The following is a 27,632-nucleotide window of genomic DNA, read 5'->3' as shown; positions in this document are numbered from 1 at the left end:
CAACATAAGGGACCCACGGTTGCACCATATGTGATAAATATGTATATTGGAAGATCTGACGAAGTCATGTATACAAATAACAGCCCATATCATAAGGACATCTAAACAGGGAAAAAGAAATGATATATTGATGATACATAAATATGGAAAGAAAGCAAGGAAGAGGGAATTCACTTGTGGTCTAGATAAAAAGTAGCACGCGCGCACGCACGCACGCACGCACGCACGCACACACACACTCTCTCTCTCTCTCAGCAGCGCCTTTGACATGATTCAAGTGAAGTTCTCTGATTTGACTGTCTTCTATTAGGAAAGATGGCGCCATGAAAACGTATCTAGAACCTACAGCGAGCAACTCGCCAACGTCCTGAATCTTCACAGGACAGCTAACCCCATAGGCAATTTCCATGCATACACCGCAATTACTTTAAAATGAAATGTTATGAGGGAGATGTATCACTTTGGAGCCGCTAATTATAACAGTAAATTACAAAGGGGTAACACAGAAAATTCACGTGTGCTCGTAACAGTGTTTTTGAAGGAAGACCGTTGTCCCAGGAGACAGAAGATCCCACCAAATATTAAAAGGTAAGACGACATTGATCTACTGTGAACAGTGAGAGTAGAGCATTAAATGAACTTTTCTTTGCATTGAAACCTATTAAAACCATTAAAAAGCCAGTGATTTAGAGTGGCATTTTCTCAACTACAACAAAAGCACAAAACCCCTGATTAACAACAATTACAGAATGCGCGGGTTCCCCCTGACAAAATGGCAAATGACCTGTCCTGCAAATGTGCAGCAAACTGGTACACAGAAATGTAAGCAGAACTGGATAATGGACTTCAAAGAAATGGCAACTGGCCGAATACACTCACTGAAGTGCTCTGATGGTGCTGTACTGTGTGTGATCTTATGCCCTTGTAGGTTGCTGTAGATTGATGCATGACTTGCCAAGTCATTGATAAATTAAGAGATTGCACATTTTAGGAAAGTCTTTAAGATGCAGAAAAGGAGAGAAAGACCACAATAGCTCTGATGAGTTATGGACTATTGAAAACAAGGGGGTAAAGGCAGGTACCATGAGAGAAATAACCGGATATAAGGGAATGCAGCAACACCGGAGTAGGATTAGAGGAATCATTGGGGAGGGGCACACATTGGTCCTTTTTGCAAGCTCCAAAGCACCTAAAATGACCCAATATAAGTAATTGAGAGAAGGACTTTGGAATATAGATTGGCCCAGCAAGTGAAGCGTTTGTCATAAGAAGAGTCCCATCAAGAATGTGCGGAACAGGTGAAAGATTTTGAGAAGATGGGAGAGTGGCGATTAAATAAATAGAGAGCTTATCACAGCCAAATGCACCTTTTTATATATTCTGGGTGCAACACACCCGAGCATCTCTGCCCTTGGATCACAGAGAAGCATGTTACTACGCTAAGTGAACTAATTAGTGATTGGTTCAACTTTGAGAAAAGACTTGTGTGAGACAAGCATGGCATCAAGAGATACACAGAATCAAAAAGCATTTGTTTTAAAACCTTTATTTACTAAGGTTCCTGGGTTGGTAGAATGCCTGACTGGCCCTGACTCTAAAGGGAAAGTTCCCTTAACTGATGTTTCTAATAGCCGTCATTGTCTAGTAGTCCAAAATAAAAGTCAGCCTGTGTCTAAACCTAAGCTTGCCCTTCTGCTGTACAAATATGTGATAGGAAGTCTTTTCAAAAGGAAAAAAATGATGGTTCAATAAAAAAATGGCAAAACCAGAGTTGGTTCTGGGTGGTCTTCTAACCAGGTTCATTTTGATCAATGTCACAAGGATGATTCCTCAATAGGCCTCTCAGGGTTCCCTCTCAGGGTTCCCTCCCCCAAGCTCAGGCCTCTTCCAGTTCACCTTGCACAATTTTCCAAACTGACAATTATCCTTACCATCATCTACACGACCATGCCTACAGTTCTGCCTACAGAGGGCCTTGGTGCCCACATACAACTCATCTCTAAACCCTGCAACTTAGAACAAAGGAAGCTTAGACTCCGGGCTCGACTACCTAAAATATTCGAACCTATTACTAAATATAACATTAACCTAGAACACCTCCGACCCAAAATATGCCGACCACTGGTAACCACGCCCCTCTCAGACACCAACCACACCATAAAATCAATAAACTTATAGCCAAACCCCCGCTCACAGCACAGCTAGAACCTGAACTAAAAGCTGCTCTAATCAATGCCAGATCATTAGTCGCCCATGCCACTGACATAGCAGATATCATACGGGATAATAGCCTTGACTTCATTGCCATTACTGAATCTTGGCTCCACGATGCAGCAGGTCCGGCTCTCACTCTGGCAGTCCCAGAGAATTATACCATTCTCAGAGCTGACAGACCAGACTCGCGCGGTGGAGGAATTGCAATTATCGCCAAATCTAATCTCTCTATGAGAATCACACCCACACCCTCCCTCAAATCCTGCGAGCTTCTCTCTATCAAATTACCGACTGCAAACTCCCAAACACTAAATATCCACCTTATCTATAGACCCCCTGGCCCCGTCAGCACCTTCACTGAAGACATCACCACTGTTATCTCTGAGAAGCTAAAAGAATCCTCCCAAACACTAGTACTAGGAGATTTCAATCTAGGGCTCAACGATATCAACGACCATCATGCTACTGCCACAGGCAATACTCTGTCAGTGCTAGGCTTCACGCAGTTCGTGAATACTTCCACACATATCAAGGGAAGAACACTAGACTGGATTGCCAGTCACAACTGCTACCCCTCTATAACAGCCATCACCCCCCAAATATGGTCTGACCATTACCTTATCTCTTTCACCCTCAACACCAAAAGACCCATAATCTTAACACCCACGCCAGCCACACCCACCTTAACGAGAAACAAGAAAAACATTACAGCCGACAATATTCTGCCCCACATCCTACCCAAACTAAATTCCCTACCTGACCACTCTGACCCAGGCATCCTAGTGGATGCATTCAACGCAGCCATGTGCTCTGCTCTTGACAGTATTGCTCCATTTAAACTTCGGATCAGTAAACCCAAAAAGCATTTGAACTCATGGTTTACACCCCACCTAAAAAACTTAAGACTACAGAAGAGAAAATGCGAAACAGCTTGGAACCGACTTCCGACCGCTGAAAATAAAACTAACTTAATTAACATCTCCTCGCAATACAAAAGAGACATCATCCTGGCCAAACAAGAAACCTATAATAATAGGATCTCCCAATCCAACTCCAGCATGAAGGAGCTATTCTCCATCCTAAAGGAACTGGAAACTCCTATCACAGTACAGGATGACTCCATCAAAGACAAAACTTGGTGCACAGACATACAACTGGCACTAACCAACAAAGTATCCAACCTCCAAACAAAAATTGCCCTAAAGAAAGCCTCTCTGCCAACTCAACCTCTGATAGTCAAAATTCCCACATCCAACAACCCAGAATCCACCCAATTCCGTTTCTCCAAGGTCTCAGTAATTGAGGTAGAGAAGACCATTTTGACTCTCAAACCTTCTAATTGCAAAGGCGACCAATGCCCCGCACAACTGATCAAGGATGCGGCTAGGGATTTAGCCCCCTTTATCACAAAACTTATCAATGCCTCCTTTACTACGGGCACCATCCCCCGCAACCTAAAGGAATCTTGGGTACTCCCCCTCCTAAAAAAGCAAACATTGGACCCCAACATTCCTACTAACTACAGGCCCATCACCACGGTTCCCTTCCTACTAAAAATATTAGACAAGGTAGCATACACCCAAATCCAGAACTTCCTTGAGATGAACCATCTCCTCGGCACCCGCCAATCCGGTTTCCGTCCGCAACACGGCACAGAGACTGCCCTTATCGACCTAAAAGCCCAAATAGATTCACTCAGAGACGAGGGAAAACTAGCTCTCCTCCTCCTTCTAGACCTCTCAGCCGCCTTTGATCTGGTGGATCATAAAGTCCTATGTAATCACCCGGACTCGGCTGCCCACTTCTCAGAGGAGGCTATAGTCTGGATTCAATCATTTCTTAGTGACAGGACTATGAGGGTGTTCTCCCCCGCAGCGGCAGCAGACCCTATCCCAATCACCTGCGGAGTGCCCCAGGGATCCTGCGTCTCGCCGACACTCTATAACATCTTCACCAAGCCACTCTTTGACGATCTTGATAATCTGGGTATCACCTACACTAACTATGCAGATGATACTCAGATTCTCTTACCACTTACTGGGGATTACGTCGAAGATCTGGCTCTGGTGAATAGAGTCTATAGCATCGTTCAGGCATGGATGGCCAACCATGGCCTATGCTTGAACGATGACAAAACAGAGCTCATCATCCTGGGCACGGCAGCCCGTATCTCCAAACTTAACCAAAACTACTCCGCCTTCATCATCGATGGCAACACTATCAAGGTCGCCAGAGAAGTAAAAACCCTAGGTTTTTACCTTGATGCGACACTATCTTTCACCAAACAGGTGAACTCACTGTCATCATCCACTGCCTATACATGCAAGTTAATACGAGCTGGGAAACCATTCCTTTCAGAGGACAGCTGTCTTATTCTAGCTAGAGCCCTCATTTTATCGAAATTAGATTATTGCAACGCCCTCTACATAGGGACTACCAAACAAATCATCCACAGAATCCAAGTGCTCCAAAACAATGCACTTAGAGCGGCCCTAAGTATCCCCAGAAGTGCACACATTTCAGAAATAAGACGAAAACACAAATGGCTTTCCACCCAAGAAAAAATCAACCTTAAATCTGCGTCCCTTATCCACAAATGCCTAAACAACAAAGCTCCCCGATACCTCTCAGAACGCTTCAACAGGAAAAATCCAACGAGACTCACAAAGACAGCCAGCCCCAACTGCCTCCTAGTGCCCAGATTCAAACTAGCCACCATTGGAGGTTCCAGTTTCCCAGTTAAGGCAGCACAGTTATGGAACTCCCTACCCCTTGCACTCAGATCTGACCAAACCTTCAATAACTTCAGAAAGAACACCATAAAATGGCTTATTGAGAATGCGACATAGCGTATGTCACTTTATACGTAACGTCTTCTTATAATGTTTGTACTAACCTGCTTTTACTGTTTGATCGCCATAGATTTGACTGTTTAGCTACGCCTTATCTGCACTTGCACTTGCCCTACCCTGCAGATTCGAAATGTCCACTATGCCTGTAACCTGTAACGTTAACTAATCTGTAACCTGTAAACGTTAACTAAGCTGTAAACCTCCTTGTTCTCTTGCGCCCTGCTACCCTAGGGTCTGGTGCGCACAATAAATAAATAAACAAACAAACAAACAAACTTTCAAAACAAAATACCATATAACACAGTTCCTTTTTGGTCTCACAGGGTGCCTTTCCTCAAGCTTAGGCCTCTCTAGTTCCAAACATCAATTCAGCTGGTCAGGATATGCCTTTACTTTACATATAGTTTCTCTTTCACATCACTTTGTCATGGGGTACAATCCGAGGCTTTCAAAAACGCCATGCTCTTTGCTTTTCCTCAGCGCGACCACTCTGACCCTTTTGCCCCTCACTTGATTTCTTACTTCTTACTCTTTTTATCTTCCGGTGCTTCCTGCACCACTTTCATGCCTCTCTTTCCTTTTTGCTGTGCACACTTGCAATGTCCCTTTTATCTTCCTCTTTGTTGTGCCTCTTGTACGCTTCCCCACGGGCTTCTGGCCCCTTTTCCACTCTCTTATGCTTTTGTGCCTCTTGCACCTTTTCCTTGGGCTTTTTGTCCCTTTTTACACTAATCACTTCAATTATCGCTTTTATTCCACTTAATACATCACACACACGCGTCTCTCCAGTTTCACACGAACACTGTTACTTTCATATCTTTGAAGTCTTTCCTTTAACTTCACTCGAACACTTTAACAGACACGGTCGTCTTTCATATGCGTTTAACAAGCCACTTTGTATCGCGCTTTTCACAACCCTGCTCTGCATTGCTTTCAGACTCACTGTGCTGACTTCTGCACTTAAGCTTTGCAGCACTTCTTCATTCCGAGGTTAGGGTCTCCCCGGCTGCCCCTCGGACACTCCTGGGCTATCTCAGCAGCCCAGGGGAACGAGCACTTGCATCCGCAGTTGCTACAGGAGACCAGAACACCCTTCGGTTGCCATCTGCAGACTCTCCTGGGCTCCCTGGAGACACGGCTCCCTCCCCACACTTCTGCACTTGCAAACTGCAGCTCCTCAGCGTCTCAGTGTTCCAGTGTCTGACCTCTGGTCCTGGGTCGCTTTTGTGTCTCGGCTCTCCCCCCCGCAACTCGCTCTTCTTTGGCTTTAAAATCTAGTTTGGGGCTGAGAAGGGATCCCCTGCTAGAGTCCACTCAGCCATGCAACCTCCCTCCTGCTCTCTCAACTGCCTGTCACTTTGTTCTCTCATCAGCCTCCTTTTATACACTTGGGGTGTATCAATGGGCTGCAGGTGTGTGTTCAGGGTTGGGCTTGCCTGATCTTCAATATTCCAATTAAAAGGACATGCCTGGCCTTTAGTCCTGTAAATAGGGTCACGTGGAGTCAGGTGTGAGTGGCCAGTGTTAAATGCCTGACTGTACTTATGAGACAACCTGATGGTAGTTGGTGGTAGTCTTTCCTTTGTTTTTCAAGATGTTTCTTATAGGTAATCCTCACCACTCTCGGTTGCCTGCTCCTCGTCCCAGTATTTGTTGGAAATGGAGAGGTGGAGACCAAACAAGATGGTAGTTGATATTTACAGGTTATATTATTTCAAGGCGATTGGCAAAGGAGAGAGGGAAATCCTCTGGCCCTATTTCTATATCCCAAAGATGATTCTCTTGGTGTCAGATTACTGCCTATTTTAAACACTCGGACATGAGTGCTCAGGGCTGTGTAATACTTCCCATGATCAGAACTAGGGGAAGACAAAGAAGTGTTGGGATGAAAGTTATGTCTTTATCTTATTTTACTTTCCCCTTTTCCGGAGTTTGTTCTGAGGTGACATGTGTGTCCCTCTCTTAGGTTTGGGATATGGGGACCTGCATTGCCCATGAAGGCTACTGGATCTCTTCACCTACCGTTCGGTTGGGATACCGCGTCTCGCCTAGGGTACTCTCCTGAGTTTAACCCCAGACTCCCCAACCCAGGAGATCCTCCCTCGCTTGGTTGGATTACAAAAGCGATGGCCCTCCCCTGGCCACCTGAATAGAGGATTCTCAGGGTCTGCATTGGAGAATAACCTTAGGTTTCTCACACTTGGTGTGGAATTTAGAATAATGAATCACAATGATTTGGCAAATTGTAGCTATAAAGATAACATTCCACACATTCAATAGGATTGTATATGGTATCCATCTGCTGGGTCACTACTGAACATGCAGACAGCCATAAACTACCCTAACACAGATGTTAATGGACTAAAGGAAAACACAAAGGTGGGGAAACAACTACTGCAGCGGCGGGCTACAACTACGCCCGCTGAAGAGGCGCGTACAGCGGAAAGGATCATTCTAAGCAACCTGTCACACATGCAAGACCTAACCTGTCGAATGAAACTCTGGACCAAGAAGGGTCTGATGGCAGACACAAATGTGCTCTGTTGCTTTGGAAGAACAACTTCCAGCCTCAGATAGACTCTTGGCTTTCACACATGTCAGAGATGGCCTACCTGGAAAACACGTACATATATGCTTATATGCTTCCTTCATGGGGACAGAGCCACCTTCGTTAGGAAGTTGGAACCCAATCCTGGAAATCTATGCCTAACTGTGAGCCATCCTCTAAGATAGGGGTTTGCAACCTTTGGCTCTCCAGATGTTTGGACTACAACTCCCATCGTCCCTAACTAGCGTAGACAATAGCCATATATCCTGGGAATTGTTGTCCGATACATCTGGAGAGCCAAATGTTGCAGACCCCTGCTCCAAGCTATAGCATCCTGGCTGATACAAATAGCCAACTGCACTGACTTGTTTGAGCTGGAGGTGTACATCCTGAAATGCACTGCACCGTTTATTGGTACTGACAAGGTATGTAAGAGCACTATAGAAGACAATGCCCCTCATTCCAGGGTTGGTGGTAGTCATGGCGCTATTAGCACCATGACTACCACCAATAACGGGACCGTGTCTGCCCTTGTTCAATGGGGACTTACCGGTCCAGTCCAACCCTGGCAGGACTGGTAAATCCCCACTGAAAAAGCCATTCCCCATTCCCATTTGAGCCTCCATAGGGCTTAATGGAAAAGGGGAAGGTGCTGCGGTACCGTTATTAGCTCTGAAGTCTCTTAACGGGCCCCGTCCATAACGCCTGGTAAAGCCAGGCGTTAAGGAAGGGACCCGCTAAGGGACCTCGGAATAGGGCACAAAGGGATTACCGGCACCGATGTCCTTAACTCTGCCCGGTATCCCTTCGCGCCCACCTCGTAATGAGGCCCAATGATGCTTAACCTATTATACCATGGCTGCCTATTCGCCTCTGTGAAATCCTTTTGGTTTTCTTGTAAACGATAATGTACAAATAAAAGAATATTTTTTTTTTGCAAAGAGTATACCACAAAACACCGGAGCTACTATACAGCTGAGGGTACCCCCTGACCGATCAGTCGTTTCGAAACATAGTGACTCATTAGCAGTTGTTGTGTTTTCTGCTTCATGGGCTGTGCATGGCAATTCGTCCAACATATTCCACAGAATATATCGATCTGCATCTGCGCTCCCCTTCTGAAGGGATCTATGTTAATATATTTGCAGCATCCACATCGCCAGCCAGTTACATTATCCTTTTCACAGCACCAGGCTTTGACAGGCCAGCAGTAGATTGCCGAGTCTGTCACGTATTCAAGGTTATGCCTTTAATTAATTACAGCTTCAGTTCGGCTTTAAGCCACATATAATATATTTGTTTTAAGAAATAAAAGTAAAATCGAGCAACACATTATGTTCATTGAAATTTCATTCTACTTTCTTTCATTATCTTCTATTTACTTTTACTTTATTTTCTACCACTTTCCGCCCTTACATCACTATTCCAATTTCCCTTTCTTATTTTTTGTCAGGTCGTGTGATTGCATTGGAGTACAGATAGGTTGGAGATGGGCTCGGAGAAAGGACCCACATCTTGTGGTTGTTGTCTGGCTTTTGACACTTGCATTAATAGCCCGTCGACATACTAATCTTTATGGCCATTCTCACCCATTGCCTGTCACTCATCCCCAAAACAGACCCTCTTGATATATCTGATTTATAATCATAGTAGGTGTGTCCTCACAGCTGTTCTTTGCACGGACGTCCTGTTAAAACCATTGTGACAAGGCCTGCATACATGTCCTGTCAGTGGAGGGAGTCCACCCCACTGCTGCAGGAGGACACGGACGGGGAGAAGACGTAACGGGACACAGCAGAAACTCTAGGTGTCTATGCGCCGTCCAAAAATAGAGGCCTTACTAATGAAACTCCCACCAGCCCACCAGAGATTTTAACATTAAAAGGTCCACCAGAGAGCCTTAGGAAACTGGGACTCCAGTCCCTCAGAAAGTCTTGTAGTTTCTTTGCAAGAGACGCTGCCAGAAAAGGGGGCTGGGCTTACAAGCCCTTTTCAATCCTACCGATGCACGGTCCTTGCAACACCCCCTTGTGCCAGGTAAGCAATTGGACAGGGCGAGTATCCAATCTTGGGTGGGGGTGGGGAATTTAAGAAGGTGCCTGTGTGTTGTGCAGTGTGGGTTAGTTGGGTGAGGACAGGCAGTGGAGAAAGACGTCGGAGAGTCCAGAGGAGGCAGAAGCTAAAGGAGTGCGGGGGCTCTTGGTGAGAGGGGCCTGTGGAGTGTTTGTGTTTGAGAGTAAGGAGTGTGTGCAATAGTGATAGAGTAGAAAATAGTAGCAGTTGGGTGTGGTGGTAGCAGTAGAAAGTAGTAGTTGGTAGTAGTGGATGGTGGTTCATGGTAGCGACCGTGTTAGAAGTGGACAGTATTGGAAGAGATTTCATGAGAGTAGTAGGAGTAGTAGGAACAGGGGGGAGAGAGCTAGTTGAGGTAGTGCGGAAGTAGTGATGACAGTAGAAGGGGGGTAGAAGGTAGAGTAGTAGTGAGTAGGAAAGAAGGCAGTAGTAGAAGAGGTATTGCTAGTAGAGTGGCGGTTTGAAAAGAAGAGTGGTAACATCTGAGGGTGGAGGTAGGAAGGTAGAGTGTGAGAGTGGAGGGACAGTGGTTTGGTGGGAAAGGAACACTCCGGGACCCAGTGCAAGGACGGGTCAGGAGCGACTGTGCATGCAAGGAGAACAAGGGGAACTGGGTGGAAGGATGCACCAACCCATATTCGCTATAGAGTACTAAGCGGGGCAAAGTTAGGGATAACTAGAAGATTCCTAGTGAGATAGCCAGCCACTGTCTTAGGGTTACCCCTTTTAGCCTAAGGAAGAAAAGCAGACAGTAGCGGTCTCCTTCCAATATTACTAACATTCCTGACAGGGATGCCTGGGATAGGGAGGTGGAGATAAGGCCAGGGAAGTCGAGACAGAGAGGGATGGCCCTAGTGCCAAATCTGCCAAGAGGATCTGGTAGGCCCCGCAGATCCTTGAAATCAGAAGCCATTCTGGCCTTTTGCATTGTAAATAAACACCCTTGGACTTACTTCCAGAGTCAACGTGGTTCTTTTTGGCGGGCCACCCAGTCACACCCTGCATTGCCAAAGCCATGACTTGTTGGCTTGTGTGTAGGCATCCACCATTTGCCAGGCAGTGAGATCATGTGCCCTGGTGCTCACACCATGTTTTAGATGTTGCTATCTTACAGCCAAATAGTACCATTATGGCATTGCCTAGCAAATCTCATGCCCACACAAAAGCCAACACCTGGCTCGGACTGGCCTATAGGGCAATAAGCCAATGACTGAACCGAAAACTCAAAAATGATAGTGTGGGACAGTTTGTTTGGTCAAAGTGGGCCAATTTCTGGCAGTGTGGGCCAGTTTGATGAGTTACTTCACTTTAGCCGGCTAGTAGTTTTGACCATTATTGCTGAGCAAATAGCCTTTAAACTGCACAATTTGCATTGCATTTTATCAAACAACTCCCCTTTTCAAACAGCCTGTCCTAAAAGGAATGAATTGCCATTTGTTACTGTGGGCCATTTTCATTGGTGCCGAAACAATTGTATGCCCTAGTCCGACCCTGGCCAAAACTGCTGGCTTTGGCAATGCGCGTTCAAGTTTGTAATGAGTGTGAACCCCATTGCCTCTGCCCTATCCACCTCTCCCCACCCTGTTCACACCTGATTAGATTTTAATCCTCAAATGCTCACTCTTCTCATAACACCTAGTGGCCTCCTCACAACCCACATGTGTGTTTCGTCATTCAGTAGTACATACATCTTTTCAAAGTTCAGATCCTAGCCTGGCGTATCCTGGTTAAATGTAGAACGCCGCTATTATGCGCACTTCGCAATGATTATTCTTGCTGATTCACATTTTTTGTCTAATTATTAGCAAACAGTCTTGATGTGTTTAGCTTGCATAAACAGGATGCTGTGAAAATGTATTTTTGTTAACTCTTGAATAATATTAAAAAGATAAACAAAGCAATTTCCTAAAATCAAATTGATGTGTAAAAAAGATTATGATTTTAGAGAAATCATATTTAGAGTAGCGTATTTATTTAAAGAGAAACGTGTGCATGCATGTATGTGATGTACATATGCATTTTTACAAGCAGGTTAGACTGGGCTGACGTTGTTCCTGTGGTACAGATGAGATGATGTGAAAGTGTGTCAAGAAAAACCTGACAAGGTGACCGGCTGGCGTGGTGATGGAGATAACGAGCTATATATGTCACGATCCGGACCAATTCCAAAGCTCAGGGAAAGACCTGGGCCGAAAGGCTGGCTGCCTGCCGCCAATCCAGGCTATTTGTTGTGTAGCCCCTTCCAAAATGGCCCCCAGGACTGGATACTTTAATTGGATTCAACATGGACACTAGAGGGCCGTATTACTAGCTTCCCTGATGGTCTAGTGGTTCTGGGTGGGCCCATGGCTATATAAACTCCGCCCTGGGCCACACCCAGTGCTTAGCGTTTTCTCCGGCTGCTAGCGTGACGTTAGCCTGCTTTGGAGTTCCTTGTCTACAACAAGCTCAGCACTACGGGTCACGGCATCTTGAGACCAGTTCTGCACTACGAGTCAAGACGCCTTGAGACCAGCTCATGTCAAGGCCTGTGCAACACGGACCACGCGGCGCGAAGTAAGGCTCTTTACAATACTCACCTGAGCGCGTGCAGACCACGGACCTCTTCCTCTCTGTTCCTGCATCACCTTCTGTGTTCTGCTCGCGTTTCTGTTCTTTGTGCACCGCAACACCTGAGGAGCAAAGAAACAAAAGGACATAGTGGTAAGCTGAGATCCTGGCAATTATATTCATCCCGCCCACCACCCACGCATCACTTACCTGCTCAGCTGGGTTCAGGAAACAGCACTGCACTTTCTGTGCCAAACGCATTACAAAACACAAAAGAGAGGACAGTGGGTGTCGCAGCTGGACTGGGCATTCCACCAATCTAGTGGAAGAACTATTACTCACCTCGCCTCAGTGAAGGAACTTAGACGAATGGACCTGGCCTGGTAAATGCCTAGTGAGGAAACTGGGCAGCAGCATTACCAGACTCTAGGACTGGAAAGACTTTGCCGAAAACGCCGGGAGGCGCAACGCGCACCAAAACCGGATCTTCCAGATCTCTCCTACCTCTCTGACCACTGGGTGTTTGAACCAACAGTGAGTAGAGAGGAGGGAGAGTTTTTGGGTAAAAAACAGGATGTGCACAAACCGGACCAGCACTCGTCGACAGACCGGGCCATGCACTCCTGCAGGGCCCCAGAGGTAAGCGTTACAGAACGCTAAGCCCACGTTCTTGCTTTGCCTGAGTGCCATGGCTTCAGAGGTCGACCAGTTGGCCCTCCTGCTGGGGGAACTAAGAGCCGAGGTGCATGCTGCACGCTCGGAAACCAGTGCAGTAAGGAAAGAGTTGGTGGTGAACCGTGAGAGAACAGAAGAGCTGGCAAGACGCCTCACCAGTACCCGAGCAGGACAAACCCCATTGCCAAGCACTGCCGAAGGAGCAGCAGCAGCCTCTCAGATACAGGTAACAACTCCAGTTACTGTCCCGTTGGCTCCACCGGAAAGGTTCTTGGGTGACCCACTGAAGTATGGAGTATTCATGACACAGTGTCGGCTTCATTTCTTACGCTGACCGGGAGCATTTCCGACGGACCAAACAAAGGTAGCCTTCATTTTATCATACCTAGGAGGACATGCCGCCAGTTGGTCAGTGCCATTGGTTGATCGAGATGACCCCGTTTTACATAACTTTGCACAGTTTCAGCAGGAGATGGATAAGCTCTTTTCCCGCCGCACTCGGGGTCACGCTCTGGATGCAGAGCTACTGTAACACTTAACTGACTCCCACAGAGGCGCTGGCCTGGTTCGCGCTGCTGTGACCTCTTCTAAGGTGATGCGCAGGGTTCGGAAGACGGACTGGACCGGGCCCCCAAATCTGGCTTGTCTGGCTCGCAGAAGTATCCTTCTGTAGGCGAAAATAGGGGATTAACTGTCTGCGCGGTAATGCAATCAGCCTCCCACTTTCCCCTCTCACCCTCCTCGAAACCCTTCTGTGATTCCTCGTAGCGTCTCACCTTAGGGTCTGGAAGGACGAGCTCTCCATCCTGCTTCTGATGCAGGGGCGCGTTGGTATCCAGTTACTTCACTGGATTTTCGGATTGGTGAGAACCAAACTTGCTTGGCTTCCAGGTAAGTTTTTTTGATAAGAGGTTCCCCTTGTGTCCATGCATTAATGTACTAATGCTAGTGTCTTTTTCCCCATAGGGGCTGGGGTACGGAATTCCGGGGAACAGGCACCGACCCGAGATGAGAGGTGAAATCCTTGTAGAAATCAGGTAAGTCTTTAATGAGCGTTTTTTGGTAATGTCTTTTCATTCGCTCATTAACGCTGATGTCTCTTTTTCCCCTTAGGGGCCGGGGTCCGGAAATGCCAGGATGCGGCGCGGACCCGAAATGAAGAGGGAATGAATCAACAGGTAAGTCTGAACATGGAGATTTAGCTTTCCTTATTCCCTTCTCTCTCTCACCTTTTGTTCTGGTCTTTTTCTCCCTAGGCGCTGGGGCGTGACTGCGAATCCGGATGATCGCTGCTGAACATGGAGGCGCCCAGTAAAGGTGAGTGTAATGCGGCACTGCAGCGATCGACGCGATGGGCTTTTAAATAAAAGTCTTCCTTTTCAGGATTGTTGGCGAGATGTCTTCGGGATGCGGATTTAGCAGGTAAGGACTTTTCCTTCTTCTGTTCTGTTCTTCTCTTCCTTTGCAGGTGATCCAGGATGCTGGCAGGCATGGCAGAAGTCAGGATGCAGGAGCAGACACGGTGAGCGTCCAGCTGCTATATGCAGAACAACGCGAAGCACGTGTGGCTGTTCGGGTGGGGTTTAAATAGCCTTGGAAGAAGTTCCAGGTATGTATCCTTCCTCCAATCAGGTATGTATCCTTCCCCGACCACGCCCGGATGGTAAATTAGTCCCACAGGTAAAGTAGTTCCTTTCAGGCCTCAAGGAGGCCGGGATCCTGCAGCATGGTCTGCATCAGGTAAGTGCACCCAAGCACATCCATAATGAGCCTGGCGCTTATGGCGCCAGGACTGATGTCTTTTATGAGCCTGGCGCCATAGGCACCAGGACACTGTCCAAAGGGCCCCTATATGGGGTTGCTGGGTCCTTCCTTGGGGACTGGATGTCCGCTTTCGGGGACGCAGGGCTTGAACCGGCTCCCCGGGAGCGGGCATCATGACAGCTACTGGGTCTTTGGCAGGGATCACAAGAACTATAGGTAATAAATACAGCATTTAATCGTTTGGTGGCTGAAACTAATTGGTCGGAGGACAACAGGACAACCCTGTTCTACCTAGGGTTACGCAACGAGTTGAAAGACGTTCTTGCTCAGGTCGTGAACCCACCTGATCGGTGTGCTGAATATATAGACTTGGTGGTCCAGCTAGATCACAGATTACAGGAAAGGAAGTCTGACCGGGCCCGTTTTGAAAGTCGTCCCTTATATGTCCGTCCCCGGGACACGCCACGGGCGACTGACAATGCACTGGAACCGATGCACTTGGGAAGTATTCATGGTCCGCTGACAAAGGAAGAAAGGGAGCGACGTAGAAAACAACAATTGTGTTTGCGGGACATTTCTTGAAGGACTGCCCAAATGAAGTAAATCGGAAACCTTTAGGGGCGATGGAAGCCACAACAGAGCCACCTGAGCCATCGGAAAACTACTTGGCTCGACAAGAGTAGAGACCGGCTTGTCGGGACAGGGAGAATTGTCAGCGGTCTCGCATATAACAACACCAGTTATCCTATTATGCCCCGAGCGGCCACAACGGATGCACGCTTTGGAAGCGTACATCGACTGCGGTGCTGTAGGTAACTACATGGACATCACCATGGCTCAACGGTTAGGGGTGCCTACCCAAAGAAGGGAGAAGGCTGACACCATACTGTCCGTGGATGTAACTCAATTGACTTCCGGGCCGGTGACCCAATTGTACTGGAACAGTTGTGATGCTATGCCATGACGGTCATCGGGAGAACATTGTCTTCGACCTTATCAATGCCCCACAATTTCAACTGATTCTTGGGATGCCCTGGTTAGTACATCATAACCCCATTATAGATTGGCATAAGCATACGGCGCAGTTTTCATCCGAATGTGCTCAGGTCTGTTACCCGGTTCTAGAAAAAACTCAAGAAAAACCTAAGTCAGCAACACTGACTGCAGGAACTGTTCTAGGGATAGTAGGCCAATTGCCTCCTGAGTACAGCGATTTCCAGGACGTCTTTCGTAAAGAACAAGCCAACGTATTACCGCCACATAGGCCCTATGACTGTCAGATAGACTTGATTCCTGGAGCACAGTTGCCATGTAGCCGCATCTACGCCCTCACCGAAAAGGAAAACCAGCACCTGCGTGAATATCTGGACCAATACCATGCCAATTGGTTCATTCGACCTTCCAAATCCCCAGTTTCCTCAGCTCTCTTCTTCGTCCCTAAAAAGGAAGGGGACCTGAGAACATGTATAGACTACAGAGGGCTCAATAAGATTACTGTGAAAAACCGGTATCCGTTACCCCTGATCCCTGTACTTCTAGACCAAGTAAAATGAGCCAAGATCTACACGAAACTGGACCTCAGGGGGGCCTACCATTTAGTTCATGTGAAGGCTGGAGACGAGTGGAAGACGGCCTTCCACACCAAATTCGGGCTGTTCGAGTATACTGTCATGCCCTTTGGGCTGTGCAACGCGCCGGCAGCATTTCAGTATTTTATGACAGATGTACTCCGAGAGTTACTGGACGTTTGCGCTATGGTGTACATTGACAATATTTTAATTTACTCCGAAACCATCGAACAGCATACACACCACGTAAGAGCAGTCCTTGCTAAGTGGCGTCAACACCACCTATTTGCAAAGCTTGAAAAATGTGCCTTTCACGTCACCACGGTGGAGTTTCTCAGATACATACTCAGCCCACAGGGCATCCAGATGGACAAACGCAAGGTGGAAGCGATTTTGCAGTGGCCATCCCCCTCTTCCATCAAGACTGTCCAGAGCTTCTTAGGCTTCGCGAACTTCTACAGGAGATTCATTGACGATTTTTCGGAGGTAGTCCACCCAATTACATCATTGCTCAGGAAGAATCGCATTTTCCAATGGACCCCCGAAGCTGAGAAGGCTTTCCAAGAGCTAAAGATACGATTTACCTCAGCACCAATACTCCGTCACCCAATCCCAGAACTCCCATTCTTGGTAGAAACGGATGCTTCCAATGTAGCGATGGGGGCGGTGTTGTCCCAAAGGGATCCAAAAATCAACCAACTGCATCCTGTGGCCTTTTGGTCTAGGAAGTTCAATCCCGCCAAACTAAACTATGCGGTGACCGACAAGGAACTTCTTGCCATAAAAGCAGCTTTTAAGGAATGGCGGCACCATCTTTTGGGAGCACGACACCCAGTTACAGTCCTTACCGATCACCGTAACCTGCAATTCCTGCGGACCGCCACCTACGTTGGGCTCAGTTTTTCTCAGAATACGAATTTACAGTCAGTTACCGCCCCGGGGTAAAAAACGTCAAAGCGGATGCACTATCATGGATCAGCTGGAACACTGAAAAACTGGATGCGTATGCGTCACCACCTTCACCGTCCATTATACCCGAAGAAAAGCTGATTGGATTAATCAGCGATCATCAGACCACACTGGAAAAGTTACATGAAGAAATCACAAGAGCCATGACCCCCACAGAAGTACAAACATGGGTTTCACAGGGACCACAATGTTTGGCACTGAACAATCTACCATACTACCAAAAACGCCTTTATTTACCGCACCAGGAAATGCGGGACGTAATCATGAAAACTTATCATGATTCCCTTACAGCAGGACACCCTGGTATAGCAAAGACCATGGCAAAGATTCGACAACATTTCTGGTGGCCTACTTGGCGTAAAGACATTGTACAACACGTGAAATCCTGTGATGTCTGTGCTAGCAATAAGGCATCTAGAACCAAGCCTCAAGGATTACTACCTCCCTTATCGATTCCACCGACTCCCTGGCACACAATTTCCTTAGACTTCATCACAGATCTACCCGCTTGTGGAAACTATAATACCATATTGGTCATTGTGGATCTTCTAACCAAAATGGCGCATTTCATCGCTTTGAAGGGGATACCGAATGCTGGACAACTAGCACAAGTTTTTCTAACCAATATTGTCAAACTGCGCGGGTTCCCTTCAGTGGTAATCTCAGATCGGGGGAGCCAGTTCGTGTCCAGGTTTTGGAGAGCGTGTTGTGCCAAGGCTCAGATCAAGGTTTGTCTGTCTACTAGCCACCATCCGCAGACCGATGCACAGACCGAGAGAACAAATCATTCGCTTGAGCAATACCTTCGGTGCATGCTTGGTCAAACAGATCAGAACTGGAGGGAACTACTATGGGCTGCTGAATATGCATACAACAACACGGTGCACAGTTCTACCGGTATTTCACCTTTCTTCTTCCTGTACGGACGAGATCCACGAACTTCAACTCTAGATCCACCGATGGCATTAGAGATGCCGGCCGTGAGCGCTTTGCTCACCAGCATTAAGGAAACCCTAAAAAGGGCTATGCAAACCCTCAAAGACACTAAGGCAAACCAAAAACGTTTTGCAGACAGGAAAAGAACACCTGAACCCTGTTATCGGATCGGGGACAAGGTATGGCTGTCCATAAAGCATATATAGCTAAAAGGACCTAAGAAATTTCATCCCAGGTACATCGGGCCATACCCAATACAAAACATCATCAATCCTGTGGCTATGGAACTAGAACTGCCACTAGAACTCCGTGTACATCCAGTATTCCATGTTTCATTATTGAAGCCGGTACATCCAGGCACGCGAGACACCCTCAAAAGGCCTCCGTCCATAATGATACAGGGAGAAGCCGAATACAAGGTAAAAAACATCTTGGACTCCAAGGTCGTCCGAAAGAAACTCTATTATTTAGTGGACTGGAAGGGCTATGGAGTTTTAGACCGAACTTGGGAACCGGTGGAACACCTTCATGCACCTCGCCTGATGGCCCAATATCACTGAGCACGCCGGGAGTGGCTCTCCTTGGGGGGGTTTTGGGGGGAAGTGCTGTCACGATCCGGACCAATTCCAAAGCTCAGGGAAAGACCTGGGCCGAAAGGCTGGCTGCCTGGCACCAATCCAGGCTATTTGCTGTGTAGCCCCTTCCAAAATGGCCATCAGGACTGGATACTTTAATTGGATTCAACATGGCCACTAGAGGGCCATATTACTAGCTTCCCTGATTGTCTAGTGGTTCTGGGTGGGCCTAGGGCTATATAAACCACGCCCTGGGCCACACCCAGTGCTTAGCGTTTTCTCCGGCTGCTAGCATGACGCTTGCCTGCTTTGGAGTTCCTCGTGTACAACCAGCTCAGCACTACGGGTCAAGGCATTTTGAGACCAGTTCTGCACTACTAGTTAAGACGCCTTGAGACCAGCTCTGCGCTACGTGTCAAGGCCTGTGCAACACGGACCATGCGGCGCGAAGTAAGACTCTTTACAATACTCACCTGAGCGCGTGCAGACCACGGACCTCTTCCGCTCTGTTCCTGCATCACCTTCTGGGTTCTGCTCGCGTTTCTGTTCTTCGTGCACCGCAACACCTGAGCAAAGAAACAAAAGGACATAGGGGTAAGCTGAGATCCTGGCAATTATATTCATCCCGCCCACCACCCACGCATCACTTACCTGCTCAGTTGGGTTCAGGAAACAGCTCGGCACTTTCTGTGCCAAACTTTGAATACTGCGCCTGGGGGAAAAGGAAACAGGAAGATATTAACACATTGAAACAACGCATTACAAAACACAAAAGAGAGGACAGTGGGTGTCTCAGCTGGACTGGGCATTCGACCAATCTAGTGGAAGAACTACTACTTACCTGGCCCAGTGAAGGAACTGAGACGGATGGAACTGGCCTGGTAAATGCCTAGTGATGAAACTGGGCAGCAGCATTACCAGACTCTCGGACTGGAAAGACTTTGCCGAAAACGCCAGGAGGCGCAATGCGCACCAAAACCGGATCTTCCAGATCTCTCCTACCTCTCTGACCACTGGGTGTTTGAACCAGCAGTGAGTAGTGAGGAGGGAGAGTTTTTGGGTAAACAACAGGAGGTGCACAAACCGGACCAGCACTCGTCGACAGACCGGACCAGGCACTCCTGCAGGGCCCCACAGGTAAGCGTTACAATGTAGCTGTGACGGAATGCCATCTGCAATGGTGTAAAAGCCTTTCTTAAACATGTTTTTTAATCATAAAACGATGTGGGTAATTCTGTTTCTGAAAGGGAGCTCGACTAATCATACCCCTCTTTCATAATGATCCATGCCAAAAAAATATTGCACTCGTGTCCCAAAACCCCCAGCAACAAACCTACAGTGGTCTGTAGGACAGATTCAAAGGCCACATGTGCATTCCTGACAGCTGCTGTAGCACAAAAAGTGGCAGAGGCGGCATTATAATCATCGTCATCTTTGGTTCAAATCATACTAATTGTGTACCCTAGTGAGCCTGGTAGCATATTACACTGTAATGATAAACCATGTCTGGTTATGATGTGGTGGCTACTAGGATCATACAATTATACATCAGCAGCATTGGGCATCATATTAGTTTGGTTTGCTGAGCAGTGCTTCAGCCATGGCCGGGCTGATATACATTAGTTGTGTGGCCTAAATATCTCCACAACAGCCACATGGGACACTGCTCGAGAGAGATGCTTCTTTGATCCCCCTGGAGAAGGTAACACCATCCTTCCAGGGCACAGGAACCCCCCATATGAGGTCCCATCAGTGCTTCAAAGGCAGTCCTGGCATAACAGAGCAACAATCGCACCAAGGTGCTGATAACTCATGTCCTTTTGAAGTAGGCAGATGTGTGAAGGGGGTGGATTAAAGTCGCCAGAAAGACAGTGTAGGCCATGATAGGGGTTCCACCATCTTGGATTCTGGTACAGATCCCTATCCTTACTGTCCCCATCGTTTCCTGCAGACAAAGCATCTGGGTATGATGTCAGAAGGCAAAGGACAGCTGTTCCAGCCGCCTGCATTGGACTCCTGACAACAGGTTTGTTTTGGAGAAAACCACTGTAGCACTTTGCCTTTATTAGGGAAGGAAACCCGTCTCTTATTCAATTCATTTTCGGACTCCCCAAAGAAGAAGAGGGATTCACTGGAACTCTGTTGGGAATACAGTCTATTACAAAGTCCTCTGCGATAGAGGTGAAGGCAGAGAGCTCTAAGGTAGAGGAAAGCTCTGCCCTCTAACCATCCCCCAGAAATGTTTGGGGCAACACTGCTGAAAACAAAGCCATTTCCACTGTATGTTCACTGGAACCAGGATCCTGCCTGCGGAAGTGAAGGACCCCCTACATATGCCAGACAAGCTCTCTGGAGTGGACGTGCAGATCTAAGGATTCACCTTGTCCCTGGAGACCTCGACTGGGCCTTCAGAAGTGCAGAAGCACTTAGTAACCGCCTCAAGACCTATCAGAAATGGCTTGACAGCTCTCAACTCACTTTAAGCTGCTATAGAACCTGTGGTTCTGCTTTTGGCACTCTAAGGATTTCAAATGGCTTATCTGCTTCTTTGAGCTGTCTCAACACCAACTGTACTCATTGAAGCTCTTCGCTGCTGTGACTGCTGGCGCTCCTGTGTGGGAGTACCCAACTCGTCGTATCCCAAGCTCCAACATGACCTAAGAGAAGCATTGCCTCGATGCGACTCGAAAACCGATTTCACCTTCAGGAAGCCATCTTCTCATCTATCTTGAATGCTGACTCAACCCAGCAGACACACCGTTTTGACCTGACTCGACTGCTGACGTGCACTATTGGTACCCATCAACTTAAACCTTCTTGAGTGCCGACTCAATCCACAGAGAGCCCTTCCTTGAAGTCGACTCACCATCGACTCGCAAATGAATCAATGCGGCTCGACCATCTCAACACTGGATCGACTGCACCCGAAACAACCTAATAAGGGTATTTGCAGATGCCCTGTGCCACTGGTCTACCTTGATGCACTATAGTGACTTTTGAGCTGCCGTTCTTGCCTTTTAAAGACATATCTTTGATCATTGACATTGCTCCTGAAATCATTTTCCTGAGAAACCCTGCCTATCAACCCATAGTGTCCTTTATTCTCTAAGTCGGCATTCTCTGTGTTTCTTTTACTGGGGTGGGTCTTTAGTTTTTTTAATTTGTTATTTAAGCACCAAAGTACTCTTGTAGTCTGTGTTGTAACTGTATCAACTCACAACCCTATTAAAGATGATAGCCTGCCCTCGACCTTCATAACAAAAAAGGTGAAAAGAGTATAATTGTGCCTGTTTCACCTCTATGATTAGGATCACTGCAGGTTTAGTAGTGGTCTGGGGGTGAGTAGCAGTTCTAGACACTACTCATCCCTGTAATCCAACTGAGCAGCATACTAGTAAGATAGCTGAGCAAGTTGAGCGCTCGCTGCTGTGATCGGTGTGTAATCTGCATGCCGCAGGTTCTAATCCTGGCAAGGCCAACCCAAGCATTCCTCCTTCCCAGATCGATAAATGACTACCAACTTCAGTTGGGTGATAATTCTAGGCGAATATGTTCTATGGACAGCGCTTTGACGAAAGCGCTATATACATGGAAAAAAGTTATCGTTTTGTCACAGGGGAAAGTGATGTGAACAGACGAAGTAAAAGACAGACGTTAAAATGAAAAAGTAAAGGGAGGGGTCCACTTAGAAGCACTGCCCCTAAAGTTGTCACAATGTTGTTAAAAGAGAATTTCTTTATCTTCAGAAAAGGAGATTTCTGAGGATGCAGGTCAGGCGTACAACATGTGTTGACTCAAATAAGAATTGTGATCAATAGCTGTAATTTTATGATAATGAACAAATAGATGCTTCAGAGTAAATTGAACAATTTTGAAAACAAATGATAACCTGTTTTGAGGACGCGTTTTATATTATGTTTTGCCACAATCAGAGTAATCTGACCTGTTGCTAGTTTTTAAATAAATAAGAGAAAGTAAGAGGACTCTCACTATACATTGTTAGAGTGACAGTTACCTTGAGGCAGAGCACTCGGTAGAGCACATACAGGAAGGGGCAGGGGGGTCCAGAATCCCTTTAAAATAGGTTAACCTATTTTATTTTAATTGAATAATGTGTATTACCATTTTCAAATTTGCAAAAGTGAGGTGGTAATCTACAATATGAATGCATTTGCGAGGGAACAGTGTATATTAAGAGTCCAAAAGGCACGCCTCAGATGGTAAAAGCAGGTCTGATATATAGCTGAGGATCCCCCTGTACTCCGTCTCCCTTATGACACTTTTGGAGATCACATATTTTGGGCCAATGCTTTCCATGATCTAATTCCTACGATTCTCCCAACAGTTCTTGACTGGTTTCCTCTATCCCAGAACATAGGGAAGAAAATCCTTTTCTCAACCTTGAAACACACAAAAAAAGACAAAAAAAAACACATGTCAACGTAACACAGATCTGGCCCCTCCTCTTAGAATGTATTACTAGATGTGTCACCGAGCAGTTACTTGTGACCCTGGACTAGGCATCAATATCTATTGGCAAGCCGCTTATTCCCATCTCCTACTCTTATTTCTGCTCGAAATCTTTATTATGCATTGAAACAGACCCACCCAACGCTCTTAATTGGGCGGGGCATGCCTGCTCTCTTTCGACTAGGTATGTTATGTTATTGGGCATTTGTATAGCGCCTTTCACCACTGGTGTGATCTCAACACGTTGTGGTTTGAATGCCTTCATGGAGAGTAGTCCAGGTCAGTGGAAAAATAGGGTGGTAAGTTATGTATGTGTGCACTCAGTATGTGTGCAGCTAGGCCGAAATGGTGTGGTGGGTAGCTGCATTCTAATGTTAGGAGTGGTGTGGAGGTTGTGTGAGAACAGCAGAATGTGTACTGCTAGGCCACATTTTCTTGGCATAGCTGCATTCTAGTGGAAGTGGTGTTTGTATATGAGATTATGTGTGCAGCTAGGACGATTTTATGGTGGGGTGCAGCTGAATTCTAAAGATCATTGAGGGGTGCATGGTAGTGTATAATTATGCGTGAAGCTATGCCAAAGTTAATCATGGCGGATAGCCGCATTCTAATTGTTTTTTGGTGCAGAGGAGCGAGTTAGCATATTGGTAGGTATGTGTGAGTATCTGACACAGACCTCCAGATCCTGTAGCAAGCCCTGTAATCTGAGCCTAAAGTACGTTTTAAACTCTGATTGCCCATTGTGGACCATATTCCACTGTGCCAGTCAGCAAAATCTGGATGTCGGGCCTTTCTCCACAAGCTAGCAATGGTGAGATGTCCTATCAAGAAGAGTTGGCTGAGCAGAAATATATCCTGTCTCAATGCAAATTGCAAGGATGGTTTTCTCAATCCCAACATTAAATATCTTGGAGCCCTCGTGGCAGGACACCCTAGAATGTTTACGGCAGCCGCAAGTACCTCTGTCAAGAACAATAGGATCTTTGGACACAAGCACCCTACATGAAAGTCATCCCCCACTTCACACTCCTTCACCAGCAAAGTCTGTGATGAGCCTTGTACATACAGTGTAATGTTTCTGGGGTTTATATACATCATTTTATAGTAAACCTCTTTATTGGTGACGCATTTTGTTGATGTGTGAATGTCCATAAACTCGCCCAGTCTTTTTGGTTGATCGTGTTTCCAAATTGGGCATCCCAGGTTTCCCTAAATAAGTATCTATGCTCTGAGTATTTTATACATTAGCGAGATAAGACCTTTTGAAGGAGGGTCAGATATTATGAAGACTTTTAACTTCAGCGAGTTGACGACTGACCGCTGCTTTGTTAAGAGGATGTAAGACCCAGTGTCTCAGTTGTAGGTAAGCTAGTCTGTCTCATTCCGCCACCTGGAATTCACTTTTGCATTCTTCAGAAGAGTTCACTATATTGCCCTTAAACATGTCCCTGACGTCCTGTATTCACCCTTCTTCCAAGTCTCGAATGTTCCCCTATGGAGAATTGGTGTTAGTTGTGAGGTCAGGGAGGATTATCTCACGACTGTAGGAGTGTCTTTATAAGTGTTCCAATGTACGCGCAGGGGGGGGGGGTGGCTTCATACCTCCCGACTCGCATGCTTTTGGCGGGTTTTCTCCCACCTTGTAAGCAGCTCTCTCACCCGCCAAGCTCCCTACCCACCCATATAAGTCAATGGGCTTTCACCCACTAAAAATAAAATCTGGTGTTTTCACCCGGTCTGGGGTCACAAAACGTTGAGAGCTCTGGTGGTCTTGTTTGCTCAGCCACAAAATATCCCAGAGGGCCCTCCCTAGTATTGCTGTCTGTTCTATCTGATTCCTATTTTGCCCATTCTACCATGGCCATCAGTTGACATGCATCCCAGTATTTCTTAAAGTGCAGTGGGCCCAATCATCCTCTAGTTACAGGTTGTTTCATAATGGCTGCTTTAACTCCATGAGGTTTTCCTCCCCAGATGAAATCAGTCGAGTCATTTTATCTAGCTTGCTGAAAAAGTCTAAAGGCATAGGTAGAGGCTTTGACTGGAATATATATAATAGTCGTGGGTTTACTTTGAGTTTAATAGTCAAGATTCTTCCTATTCAGGAGATGTAGAGCAGTTTCAAAATGCCTCGGCTCACCATGAACCTCTGGGAGGCTCAAAAGCCAGACGCTGCTGAGGTTGAGGTTGTTTCACTCGCTTTTCAGGTAGCTTTTTCAAACTTGGCAAATCGGATTTCTGACATACAACTACTGGCAAATGCTGTTGGGGGGCCTATGAAGTAAGTATAAGGGCTTTGCTGTCGGTATTTTCTTGGACCTGGATTCAACATGCCCAGGCTTACTTTGGCACTGTACAAGGCTCACTCGTCTGACCACTGCTGAACCAAAGACAGGCTTCGTGTCCTTAAGCACTTTGCAAAGAAGCACACGCATACCATCTGGTCAAATATAAAATCCTTGTGGTAACCATGACATAAAGTGCAGACTGGATTCATAACCAGGATGCTGGTGGAAGGTAATGTCATTGTAGAGGTAATCTTGTCTATGAGGGTGATTCTTCCACTCTTCTTGCTGATGCGATTGACTGAGTTAATCGGGTAGAACAAAGAGTAAACGTGTGCTGCCCTAATGAGTAGTTAATAGATGCTGTTGTCATTCTGACTTGGAGTGAGAATTAATGAGAAGGCATCTCGCCCTGCGGTTGCTTTCTGGCTGAACTGGGGGATGGTGCTGTTGGGTGTCTAGTGCGTGTTGCAGTTCATCCTGCAAGAGACTATACATGTTCCCCTTAGGACTGTAATTTTCTCCCTAGCTTGAATATCTGGTCCCTCGAGCTATTGTGTTATGAATGTTATTTTGTTAAGTTACTGTGAATCGTACCTAACACATAGTTTACAGAATCTAAAATTTCTGGAAACAAGTCCATCATGTTGTCACACTCCCCAGTCTTACCAGCTCCGTGCCTCTGCGCTGGTGCCACAACACGAAGATGGTCCCTGGCAGCTTCCATGGCGTCTTCTGGACAGAACGCACAGGAAAAAACTACACTAACCAGTGCATAGCACGGGTGTGTCCAGTCACCTGGCACTCTGCCATGTACGCACGTGACACACACCATGATGCTGGAAGAACTAAAAACTCAGTGGGCCTCATTACGAGTCCGGCGGTAACCGTGCCTGAAATTCCGGCAGGTTACCGCCGGACTCGTATTACCATTCCGCCTCATGATTGCCGGAATCACTGGGGCATTACAACCCCGGTGACCCGGTAATTCCGGAGGCGGAATTCTGTTAATCCCCATTCCCATGGAGACCTATAGGACTCCATGGGAATGGGGAAGTGGAAACACTGGCACCATGCTGTGATTGTGCTGGTGTTTCCATGTCCGCCTGCAGGCGGGTGGTGTTAAACCCGCCAGGTCAGACCTGGTGGGAATGACACCTCCCGCCTGCAGGCCTCTTAATCAGCCGATCCTGAAAGAATGGTGGTGGCGGATTTACCACCACCATTCTTTCCGGACCAGCTGACTCGTAATGAGGCCCAGTGTCTTCCTGGCATCTGCACTTCTCAACTGATTACCTGCGAGTGGCGTTTTCTTGAATTTTCTGGCTATCCTGGTGTGCTGGACTTAGGTAACCTCTACATGGACCTTCTCTTTGGATTTCCCTTTTGTTTGGCTTTGATAAGGATCTGGACTTTGTGACCTGAATTTAAGCTTATGGATTGTGGATTTTGGACTTGGGGATCTCCCAAAGGAATTAGCACTTTAATTTGGACTTCTAACGATTGGACTTCCTGGATGCTTTCTCTCCTCCCCTTCTCCCTTACAAGTATGTCCTTGTGCTGCCCGGGTAGGTCCTCTGTCCTGGCCCTATATTCCTATTTTCTGTATATCTGGAAACCACAGGTACAATGGTTTCGTGGGGAAGCGGTTTGGGTATCACTTATTGTTTGGTGCTGATCTTTTGTTTTCTTGTCTTTACAGCTACATAGATGGACTGTCAGCTGGCTTGGCAAACCCAGTGCTGTCCTTTGGTATAGGGATTGTTTCTTACAACTTAATCTGGTGAAAGCCTCCACACTACTGGGTAAGGGCCACTTGAGCACATTTCAAGTCTGTCACTCAACCACTCACCATCTAACTGCAACTAGTACCATGCTTCCTCAGTTCTAGATAAATAACACTCTGGTGTAAACTCTGCTGTAAACCAAGCTGCACTCTCCTGAGTCCTACATTCATACACTCATACCTACCAAAAACGTATCACATTTCAGAAACACATAACCCTACTTCCACTAACCATATCCCTTCCCACTCATCCCAACTGTTTTTCCTCTCCGATTTTGTTCATTCTATTCTCTAGTTTCTCTTTCTACCACCTCCTCCCCAAACATCCCCTTCCTTTGCACAGACTAAGGTCTGGTAACACCATGGT

The sequence above is a fragment of the Ambystoma mexicanum genome, chromosome 4q, assembly GCF_040938575.1.
Source record: "Ambystoma mexicanum isolate Mex_15411 chromosome 4q, UKY_AmexF1_1, whole genome shotgun sequence".
NCBI classification, from domain to species: domain Eukaryota; kingdom Metazoa; phylum Chordata; class Amphibia; order Caudata; family Ambystomatidae; genus Ambystoma; species Ambystoma mexicanum.
This window is presented reverse-complemented; position numbering follows the sequence as displayed.